Here is a 12,415-nt window from a genome sequence, read left to right on the forward strand (position 1 = left end):
CTGGATATCCAGAAGTCATCTATCATACTGTATAAAACACATAGTATAATGCCTGCACAGACACAGTTTATCCAGACCTACCTCATTATGGAAAATATAATCCTACCACCCCACCTATGAACTTTTTTCTTATATTTTTCTACTCACAGGACTATGCCCTCACTCCCTCTTTTCTCTCAAACAAACATTCATAGACTTTTTAAAGTTGAAAAGCATCGTCAATCATGTGGCTCAATTTCACAAAAATTCTGAGACCCAGTTTGTACATCACAACAGGTTCTGCTCATCCATCTAAATCCAGTACAACTCACACTGTTGCAACTATTACTTGCTGGTCACCTCATCCTGTAATTGTAATTCCTTCTTCTGAATGCTGTATTTAAAACTGATCCTTTTTCATCTACTGTAGACTTAAAATGCTTTTTATTTAAAAAATAATATTCTTCTTCTTTACCCCTGTAGTCAGCCCCAGTGACAACTGTGCCCCTCCAAAGCAGCTCCTGCTCCAAAGATCCAGCCCTGCCCTACCCAGCAGGTGTTCTTGGCCAGCACTGGCTCCCCTCAAAATTGTCTCCCACTCTGGTGTGGGAGCAGCACTGCACTACCATACCCGCCACAGTCAGAGCCAGGCCTCACAGACAGCTGGGCTGAGGGTCAACCCCAACCACCAGTGCGACCACAGCAATCGCGGCCCAATTACAACAGGTGGGCACGTGCAGTCCTCTCAGGGGACACCCCAGAGCACCTGCATCTGGTGACCACAGGGGTCTGTGCCACCGAGCCTCACAGCACTGAGCCTTCATCATAAGACCACTCTTTCAAGACTGGAAAATGTAGCTGATACACTGAATACACAGAAAAAAACAAAGAGAGTTAGGCAAAATGAGGAGACAAAGGAATACCTTCCAAAGAAAAGAACAAGACAAAACCTCAGAAAAAGATCTAAATTAACCAGAGATAAGCAATTTAGAAGATAAAGTCTTCAAGGTGATAGTCCTAACAATGCACACCAGCTCGGGAGAAGAATAGGTGAACTCAGGGAGAACATCAACAAAGAGAAAATGTAAAAAAGAACCAATCAGAACTGAAGAATATAATAACTGATATGAAAAATACACTTGAATGAATCAAGAGTATATCAGAGGATGCAGAAGAACAGATCAGCAATCTGGAAGACAGCGTACTGGAAATCACCCAATTGGAACGGGAAAAAGAAAAAAGAATTTTAAAGAATGAGGACAGTTTAAGGGACCATCAAGCACACTAACATTCACATTATAAAGATTCCTTAGGGACAACAGAGAAAGAAAGAGAAAGAAAACCTGTTTGAAGAAGTAATGGCTGAAAACTTCCCTAACCTGGTGAAGGAAACACATTCAAGTACAGAAAGCACAGAGAATTCCAATCAAGATGAACCCAAAGACACTAGCACCAAGACACATTATAATTAAAATGTCAAAAGTTAAAGAAAGATTCTTAAAAGCAGCAAGAGAAAAACAACTAGTTATGTACAAAGGAACCCCCTCCCCCACCAAGACAGACAGCTGATTTTTCAGCAGAAGCTTTACAGGCCAGAGGGATTGGCATGATTTATTCAAAGCACTGAAATAAAAAACTTACAGACAGGAATACTCTAGCCAGCAAGGTTGTCATTCAGAATTGAGGGAAAGATAAAGAGTTTCCCACATAAGCAAAAGCTATTGGAGTTAATCACCACTAAACTAGCCTTACAAGAAATGTTAAAAGGACATCTTTCAATGGAAAAGAAATGACCAAGGGAGACACAAGAGGGAGGAGATAGAGGGATATATGTATATGTATAGCTGATTCACTTTGTTATAAAGCAGAAACTAACACACCTTTGTAAAGCAATTATACTCCAAAAAAGATGTTTAAAAAAATTTTAATTAAAAAAGGAAGAAAAGAAATGGCCATAACTAGAAACAATCAAAAAAAATATGAAAGAAAAAATTTCACTGGTGAAGGCAAGCATACAGTATAGGTAGTAGACCAACCACCTATAAAGTTAGTATGAAGGTTAAAAGACAAAAGTAGTAAAACCAACTATACATAAAATAATTAGTTAAGTGGTACACAAAATAAAAAGATGTCAAAACAATAATGACATCAAAAGCATAAAATGTGGAGGGGGAGCAAAAATGTAGTGCTTTAGAATGCACTTGCACTTAAGCAACCATCAATTTAAAATAGACAGTTATATACATACGTGGTTATGTATGAACCTCATGGTAACCACAAACCAAAAACCAAAATACACAAAAAATAAAGAGAAAGAAATACAAATGTAACACTAAAGAAAATCATCACCTCACAGGGGTAGAGACCAAGAGAAGAAAGGAACAGAGAAGAGCTACAAAAACAACCGGAAAACAATGAACAAATGGCAGTAAGTACATACCTACCAATAATTACTTTAAATGTAAATGAACTAAATGCTCTAACCAAAAGACATAGGATGGATTGAGCAACATCAGCATCATGGTGGCATGACACACTCCCTTTGTCTCTCCCGTTCAAATCTACAAGTAAAACATCCATAACTCAACAAAGGTTTATCGGCCCAACGCACCAGGACACCAGAGAGATCCACACCTATGTACACCTGAAGGTGGATGTACCAGAACACATAGAGGAGGTGAAACTGGGGGAACAGCAGAGGTGGTGCCTATGACACTGATCTCTGAGCCAGCTGCCCAGAGAGCTCAGTAGCAGCAGAGGAAGCAATGCATAAAACTCCAGCTTCTTGGAGCAGCACCCATAGCCACAGGGATCCGAGCAGCAGCAGCAGTGGGGCCTGTGACTCTCTCCCTCCAACTACAGAGGCACATGCTAACTGGACAACCCCAGAAGTAGCAGAGGCACCTGCAACCCCAGCTTTCCCTTCACACTCACCCTCACCCTCACAACAATGGCAGTGCCTGTGACTCAAGCAACTCTGGATGCAGTGGAGGCACCCACCATTCAATGCCCCAGGTAGCAACACCAGTGGCACCAGTGACATTGATAGCAGCAAGGCACTAGCAACCCCAGAGACACAAGCAGTGACAATGAGGGCACCAGACAACACCTCTGGCAGAGGCAGAGGCCATAAAGGGTGGAAAGCACTGATTCTTACATATAGCCTGAGGCAGCTCAGGTAAGGGAAACAAAAACTTGTGCTGTAGCGCCACCTACTGAAAAACACAAGAAAGGCTTCTAATTACCCATCTGTTGAATTGTTAGAATGAAGTAATAAAATCCTTACCTAAAGAAAGGTCTTTACTACTTCAAATTTGTCAGCAGAGGAACAACTCATCAAATACCAGGAAACCATAGTAACACATTATAACAAAAAGAAAATAACAATTCTTCAGAAATTAAATATAAAGTCACAAAATATTATGATCTAATTCATAGAGAATTCAAAATAGCTGTCATGAATAAACTCAATAAGCTAGAAGAAAACCCAGAAAAGCAGTTCCATGACCTCAGAAATAAATTAATGAACATAAGGAAAACTTTACCAGAAAGATTAAAACTCTAAAAAAAGAACCAAACAAAAATTCTGGAGCTGAAGAATTCAATAAATAAGGTGAAGAATTCATTAGAAAGCACTGGAGGGACTTCCCTGGTGGCGCAGTGGTGGAGAATCCACCTGCCAGTGCAGGGGACATGGGTTCAAGCCCTGGTCTGGGAAGATCCCACATGCCGCTGAGCAGCTATGCCCATGCACCACAACTACTGAGCCTGCGCTCTAGAGCCCATGAGCCACAACAACTGAGCCTGCATGCCACAACTACTGAAGCCCGTATACCTAGAGCCCGTGCTCCGCAACAAGAGAAGCCACCAAAATGAGAAGCCTATGCACCACAACAAAAAGCAGCCCCCGCTCGCTGCAACTAGAGAAAGCCCGCGTGCAGTAATGAAGACACATGCAGCCAAAAATAAATAAATAAATTAATTTTTTTTAAAAAAGAAAGCATTGGAAGTAGAACAGACCATACAGAAGAAAGACTTAGTGAGCTCAAAGATAGAATTCTAGAAATTATATGGGCAGAAGAGAGAGAATTAAGATCTAAAAAAATGAAGAAATTCTATGAGAACTATCCAACTCCATTAGAAAGGGCAACATAAAGTCCCAGAAGGAGAAGAGAGGGAGAGGGGATCAGAGAGTTTATTTAAGAAATAAAAGCTGAGAACTTCCCAAACCTGGAGAAGAAACTGGATAGACAAATCCATGAGGCTAAGAAATACCTAATTATCTCAACACAAAAAGACCTTCTCCAAGATGCATTATATTAAAACTGTCAAAAGTCAATGGCAAAGAATTTTAAAGACAGCCAGGGGGAAAAACGACAGCAACCTTCAAAGGCAACCCCATTAAGCTCTCAGCAGATTTCTCAGCAGAAACCCTACAAGCTAGGAGAGAGTGGAATGAAATACTCACAATATTGAAAAATGAAAACTGTCAGCTGAGAATACCCTATCCAGCAAAGTTATCCTTCATATATGAAGGAGAAATAAAGGTTTTCTGAGACAAACAAAAGTTGAGGGAGTTAATCACCACTAGACCTGCCTTACAAGAAATCTTGAATCTACCTGAAATGAGAACACAAAAGTACACAAAACTTAGAGTAATATAATAAGCAGACATACAGAATCGGAATATATTGCTAAACAGTTAAGTATAGCATAAAAGTTAAAGAGAAAAACACAGTAAAAACTAACAAAGCTACTTCAATTTGGAAATAAATTCACAACATAAAAAGGGTAATTTGAGACAAATTACATAAAGAAATGTAAAAGGGGAAGAGGAAAAGGACAGAACTATTACAGGCAAATGAAGATAAGATAACATCAGCAGAAACAGGACCATTTCATTTTTAAGACTTTTTACAAAAACCTCATGGTAACCACAAAACATAAATCTAGAGCAGACACAAAACACAAAAAAAGAGGAAAATGAGAAAAACATCACAGAAAATCACCAGCACAAGGAAAAAGAAACTGGAAGTATAAAGCAACCAGAAAACAGAAGATAAAATGGCAGTACTAAGTTCTCATCTATCAATAATTACCCTAAACGTAAATTGATTGAATTCACCAATCAAAAGACAGAGACTGGCTGGTTGGATTAAACCAACTATATAGTGTCTCCAGGAGATTCATCTCAGCTCTAAAGACAAAAGGCTGAAGGTGAAGGGATGAAAGATGATACTCTGGGCTTCCCTTGTGACGCAGTAGTTAAGAACCCACCTGCCAATGCAGGGGACACCGGTTCCATCCCTGGTCCAGGAAGATCCCACATGCCACAAAGCAACGAAGCCTGTGCACCACAACTACTGAGGCTGTGCTCTAGAGCCTGTGAGCCACAACTACTAAGCCCGCGTGCCACAACTACTGAAGCCTGCATGCCTAGAGTCCATGCTCCACAACAAGAGAAGCCAATGAGAAGCCCACGCACCACAACAAAGACCCAAGGCAGCCAAAATTAAACAAAATAAATAAATTTATATAAAATAAAAGATAATACTCTAAGAATATTTCAGCCAAAAGAAAACAGGTGTAGCCATATTCATAGCAGACAAAATAGACTTCAAGCTATGAATGGTAACAAGACACCAAAATGGATATTGTATACTGATAAAGGGGTCAATTCATCAAGAAAACATAATAGTTATTAATATATATGTACCTGACACAGAAGTATCAAAATATATAAAGCAATTATTAACACTCCCAAAGGTAGAAATTGACAGCAACACAATAATAGCAGGGGAGTTTAACACCCCGTTTACATCAATGGATAGATCTTCCAGACAGAAATTCAACATGAAAATATTGACTTTAATGAAACATTAAAGTTTATATTTATATACATCTATTAATAGATATATATAAAACATTCCATGCAAAAAGAGCAAAAACACTTTCTTCTCACATGCATGTGGTACGTTCTCAAGGATAGACCGTATATTGGGACACAAAACAATGTGCAATAAATTTAAGAAGACTGAAATCATATGAAGCATCTTTTCCAAACACAATGGGATGAAACAAAAAAATGAACTGCAAGAAGAAAACTGGAAAAATCACAAATATATGAAGACTGAACAACATGCTGCTGAAGTACTGGAGCAGTAAAGATATCAAAGAAGAAAATTTTTAAAACTTGAAGTGAAAATGAAAATATGACATACCAAAACCTATAGGATGCAGCAAAAGCAGTACTAAGAGGAAAGTACAGTTGACCCTTGGACAACAAGGAGGTTTGTGGTGCTGACACCCAGTGCAGTCTAAAATCCATGTATAACTTTATAGTCAGCCAGCTGTATCTACAGTTCCACATCTGCAGACTCAACCAATTGTGGATCATGTAGTGTTGTAGTACTTAATAAAAAGAATCTGTGTATAAGTGGACCCATGAAGTTCAAACCTATGTTGTTCAAGGGTCAACTGTACACAGCAATACAGGCCTACCTTAAGAAACAAACATACAAAATCTCAAATGAACAATCTTACCATACACCCAAAGAAATTAGAAAAAGAAGAACAAAGCCCAAAGTCAATAGAAGGAAGGAAATAATAAAGATCAGAGTGGAAAGAAATGAAATAGAGACTACAAAGACAATATAAAAGATCAATAAAACTAAGAGCTGATTCTCTGAAAAGATAAACAAAACTCACAAACCTTTAGCTAGACTCAGTAAGAAAAAAATACAGAAGGCTCAGATAAATATTAACCGAAATGAAATACGAGAAATTACAATGAATACCACAGAAATGCAAAGGATTATCAGAGAATACTATGAACAGCTATGTGCCAATAAATTGAACAACCTAAAAGAAATGGATAAATTCTTAGAATCACACAACCTTCCAAGAGAGAATCATGAAGAAACAGTAAATCTGAATAGACAAATCACTACTAAGGAAATTGAAACACTAATCAAAAACCTCCCCCAAAACAAAAATCTAGGAACAGACGGCTTCACAGGTGAATTCTGCCAAACATTCAAAGAAAAGTTAATACATATCTTTCCCAAACTTTTTCAAAAAATTGAAGAGGAGGGAACACTTTCTAACTCATTTTACAAGGGCAACATTACCCTGATACTAAGACCAGACAAAAACAATGCAAAAAAAAGAAAATTATCGGGGCTTCCCTCGTGGCGCAGTGGTTGAGAGTCTGCCTGCCGATGCAGGGGACACGGTTTCGTGCCCGGGTCTGGGAGGATCCCACGTGCCGCGGAGCGGCTGGGCCCTTGAGCCATGGCCGCTGAGCCTGCGTGTCCAGAGCCTGTGCTCCACGGCAGGAGAGGCCGCAACAGTGAGAGGCCCGAATACCGCAAAAAAAGAAAATTATGGGCCAATATCTCTAATGAATATAGATGCAAAAATCCTCAAGAAAATGTTAGCAAACTTAATTCAACAATACCTTAAAAGAATGACACAGGGCTTCCCTGGTGGCACAGTGGTTGAGAGTCCACCTGCTGATGCAGGGGACACGGGTTCATGCCCTGGTCTGGGAAGATCCCACATGCTGCTGAGCGGCTGGGCCCGTGAGCCATGGCCACCGAGCCTGCACGCCCGGAGCCTGTGCTCCACAATGGGAGGGGCCACAACAGTGAGAGGCCCGCGTACCACACACACAAAAAGATGATGACACACCATGATTCATGATTCTATGGGATTTATTCCAGGGAATGCAAGGATGATTCAGCATCCACAAATAAATCAGTGTGATACATCACATTAACAAAATAACAATTAAAAATCCTATGATCATCCCAACAGATGCATAAAAGGCATTTGACAAGACTCAATAGCCACTTATGAAAAAAAATTCTCAATAAAATGAGTACAGAAGGAATGTACCATGCACCTCAAAATAATAATGGCCATATGCGACAAATTCACAGCTAACATCATATTCAATGGTAAAAAAATAAAAGCTATCCCTTTAAGATCAGGAAGAAAGATGCTCACTCTTGCCTCTTTTATTCAACATGGCACTGGAAGACCTAGCCACAAAAATTAGGCAAGAAAAAAAAATAAACATCATCCAAATTGGAAAGGAAAAAGTCAAACCATCACTATTTGTGAATGGAATAATTTTATATACAGGAAACACTGGCTACTCCACCTAAGAAGTGTTAGAAATAAACAAATACAGTAAAGTTGTAGGGTTCAAAATCAACATAAAACAGTCTGTTGCACTTCTATACACTAACAATAAACTAGCAGAACAAGAAATTAAGAAAACAATCCCATTTACGATTGCAACAAAAAGAATAAATACCTAGGAAAAAATTGAACCAAGTGAAAGAACACTAAAAACTATAAAACATTGTCGAAAGAAACTGAAGAAGATACAAAAAATGGAAAGATAATATGTGTTCACGGATCAGAAGAATTAACATTGTTAAAATGTCCCTATTACCTAAAGCAATCTACAGATTCAATGCAGTCACTATCAAAATCCCAGTAACATTTTTTCACAGAAGTAGAACCCCAAAAATCCTAAAATTTGCATGGAACCACAAAAGAACCAGGAAAGCCAAACCATCTTAGGTACAAAAAAACAAAGCTGGAGGTCTCACGCTCCCTGATTTCAAATTATATTACAAAGGTATAGATGTAATCAAAACAGTATGGTATTGGCAGAAAAACAGACACATAGATCAATGCAACAGCAATGAGAGACCATAAATAAACCCCCACACACGGATAATAACTTTACAACAAAAGAGCAAAGAATATAAAATGGAGAAAGGATAGTATCAATAAATTGTGTTGGGAAAAATGGACCTCTACACGCAAAAGAATGAAACTAGACCATTACTTAATACCATATGCAAATATTAACAGAAAATGGATTGATGAATTAAATGTAAGACCTGAAACCACAAAACTCCTAGAAGAAAACATAGGCAGTATGTTCTTTGACATTAGTCTTAGCACTGTCTTTCTGGAATGTCTCCCTCAGGCAAGGGAAACAGAAGAGAAAAACAAACAAATGGGACTACATCAAACTTAAAAGCTTCTGCACAGCAAAGGAAATCACCAAAAAAATGAAAAGACAACCTACTGAATAGGAGAAGATATTTGTAAACCATATATACGATAAGGGATTGATATCCAAATTACTTACATAAAGAAATCACACAATTTAGTATCAGAAAAACCAAATAATCCAATTAAGAAATAAATAGAGGACCTGATAGACATTTTGCCAAGGAAGACCTATAGATGGCCAACAGACACATGAAAGATGTTCAACATCACTAGTCATCAGGAAAACACAAATCACAACCACAATGAGATACCAACTGTCAGAATAGCTATTATGAAAAATGCAAGAAAAAAGTGTGATCAATATATTTTTACTTTCGTCACAATGTTTATATTTTGTAATTACTTATACATTAATTACAACAAAAATGGAAAGGCAATAAATAGACATGTTCAACACAAACAAGATAGAACATCAAATTTGCCAAGTATGAAATACAGGAAAATTTCAAATCCCAGGAGTAAAACAAACTTTTATTTCCTTATCTTTTGGAATCCACATTCGAATTTTCATACATATATATACACAAAAAGCAATTGTGACATCAGAGGATAACACTTCTTAGTCTCCTGTAAAATCAGAGTAATTCAATTATGACATTGCAGTGACATATTGTTTTCATCCTTACGAAATGCTAACTAAATGGTAAATGAATAAAAAGAATTCATATTTGTATAACTAATTTTCAGTTTTCTAATCTCCTAATGCTGTCCACCTTTTGATATTTATAATCCATATTAAAGTTGTGTTCTTATTTACAAATTAGGCAAGTGAGGTTGAGGAAAATGAGGGACTTGCCCAAAGTTATACACTAAAAAAAGTGAAAGAGACAGAACTTCTGATTTCACATCTGGTTCTATTTCTCCCACCTCCCTAATTATTGACCAATGGGTAAAGAATATTTGTTTGGGGTCAAAACTTTGAGGAGGGTTTATGTGCTGTTTGAAAGAAATGTTTTCGTTTGTCTACTTTTTCCAAATTAGGAATATGAGGGTATTGGGAGGAAAAAACATTTTCAGGTTCAGTGTCTCAGCTAAAGGAGCAAGGCAATAAATTTGCAATAAAACTCAGGTTTCTAATCTGTACTCTGTAGCTGGCAGACTAGGTGAAATTCATCATGTCACTTACGTTCAATTAACTGTTTCAATTTTCTCAAAGAGCAAGCCAAGGAAACACAATCACATACTTGTGATTGATACACTGAATTCAAAGCTGATGTTGTTCTTTATAACTCACCCCTAGGCTCACTCACTTCCCTAAGGAAAAGACCTTTGAGTCACATTGGCCTTATTCTGACATCTCAGTCTACAGACTAATAACTGCTAGGATAAACCAAGATCTCTCATTCTATAATCTTCTTAATCAATTCATTTACTAAGTATTCCCTCAGCCATGAATATGATCCCTGCACCATTCTAGGTTCTGAGAATACATGAAAAAAAAAAAATTAAACAAAACCCTAGGCCTGGTTGTGCTTGTATCCCTATAGAAGACACAAGTGAAACACATAAAATCTGTCACATGCTACTGTGACTATTATAGTAGCAATGTCATAAAGCAAAAGGAGAGAAGAATCTCTTCTGTCCAGTAACCCAGAGGACACTGAAAACATACCATCCAAAGAATGGTTCCAGAGGTACCATGAGGCTATACCGGAAGAGGAAAAATGTAAAGTACAACCATCAACTGTAAGAAAGTAGAAGATGGAAAGAGAGGTCTCAACAAAGTCTGTGGATAGTTTTAGTAGTAATAAAATAGGGACAATCCTGAAGAATTTGGTCACTGGATACTGGTATATTACATATTTAGATGATCCCAAGTGTGTTGCATTTCTCCAGGTAAGATAAAGCCCAGGATGAGGTCACGCATCTGAAGCATGATAGATGTCCTCAAGGGTGAAGTCAAGCTATTGGATGGGTTTACAGAAGTAATATTAGTTTTCAGGTTGCCATAGCTGCTGGCAGTGATGGTGATGGAAAAGGAAGACTGGCCCCAACCAAAGTTCTCAATAGCATAAACTAGGGGGCTTTCAAATGAGCAGGAGTCTGTCCGATAATCAGTGTTATAGCTGGGCAGCATACATTACAGAGGAGGAAGAATTATTGCATTAGCTATAGAAAAATCATGGTCTGGAAGTAACTTAAAAATTCCAAGATCATCCCCAGATCTCAACATATGTATGATATAAGAACATGAAATGTCTCCTATGCAGAATACTGAAAAGGAAGTGGGTTCTTTGGGAGACAGCCAGGTATGTTAAGTCAAGGATTTTGAAGAGTGAGGAAACCTGTTTAAAACTGAATGTGGTTCCCATAGGAAGGAAGCCCATTGTGAAGAATTAGAGGAGAAAAAGCATAGAATAGTATCAGAATGAGTATTTGGCTTAATGATCTTGTACTATCACCAGTGAACAGGACAAAAAGGATCATGGTGCCTGGTTTCTGAGGTTCCAGGACTAAACAGGGTAAGGCTCTGAGTATTGTTGAGGTCATATCAGATGGATACCTGCATATACGTGGGTAAAGTTATACGAGACACACCCTGAGCTTAGGATTCCAGAATCTTTTATAATGGCTAATGAGCATGGAGGGAAACATTATCTGTCATACTAGATAATAAGCACTCCTGCATTTGCTTAAGAGGAAGACATTACCTCTACCCTCAGAGGCTGTTTGTTTAACATCCTCGAAACAACAGTCTGGACCAAAGGGCAGTCAGTGTCTCTGCTGACAAGACGTGCAGAAGCATGAGAGTCCCTTGGAGAATTTTCTCCTGATATTGGTTTGTGACATTTTCCCTAGGCTCAGGGATGCTTTAGGAGTTACCTTAGATTTAACACTAATTCAAGGGATTTATCAATATACTGTAACCAAGATGAGTGAGAATTGAGCTGAGGTAACCGTGTATCATACCAAGTACAAGTACCTCATTGTTGGAACTGTAATCAGTAACTGGTAATCATGAGATGCAGCTGTTTTAGAGACTGAGTACTAGTCATGCAGCCCTGAAGGAGTTATCCCTCAATAAGATATAGTAGATAAAGAGACCCAAGAACTATAGTTTTCCTGAGCTGAGATGGTCTGATCTCACCCAAGTTTGTCTTTTTGTGACCACGCATTTCCCAAGTCTGCGGTGGCTGGAAAATTTTGAAGCCCTGCCTAAGTGCCACAAGGCCATCCCTGGCTGATGCTACTGTGCTATCCTGTAGCCTTTTTCTGTATACTTTCGTAAAGCTGTGTGTAACCCATTGCATCTTGTGAGTATGAGGGTCAATCTAAACCCCAAAGCGCAGCTGCTGCCTCGGTAAAGTGGGCACTGCCCTTCACTGAGGGGTATAAT

General features: G+C 38.4%; 1 pseudogene; it reads left to right on the top strand.

Annotated features, from left to right (window-relative positions):
- The window catches only part of LOC131742788 (nitric oxide synthase-interacting protein-like), a 177,674-nt pseudogene that overhangs the window by 12,311 nt on the left and 152,948 nt on the right, over positions 1–12,415 (top strand).

Source organism: Kogia breviceps, chromosome 15 (assembly GCF_026419965.1).
Source record: "Kogia breviceps isolate mKogBre1 chromosome 15, mKogBre1 haplotype 1, whole genome shotgun sequence".
Lineage (NCBI taxonomy): Eukaryota > Metazoa > Chordata > Mammalia > Artiodactyla > Physeteridae > Kogia > Kogia breviceps.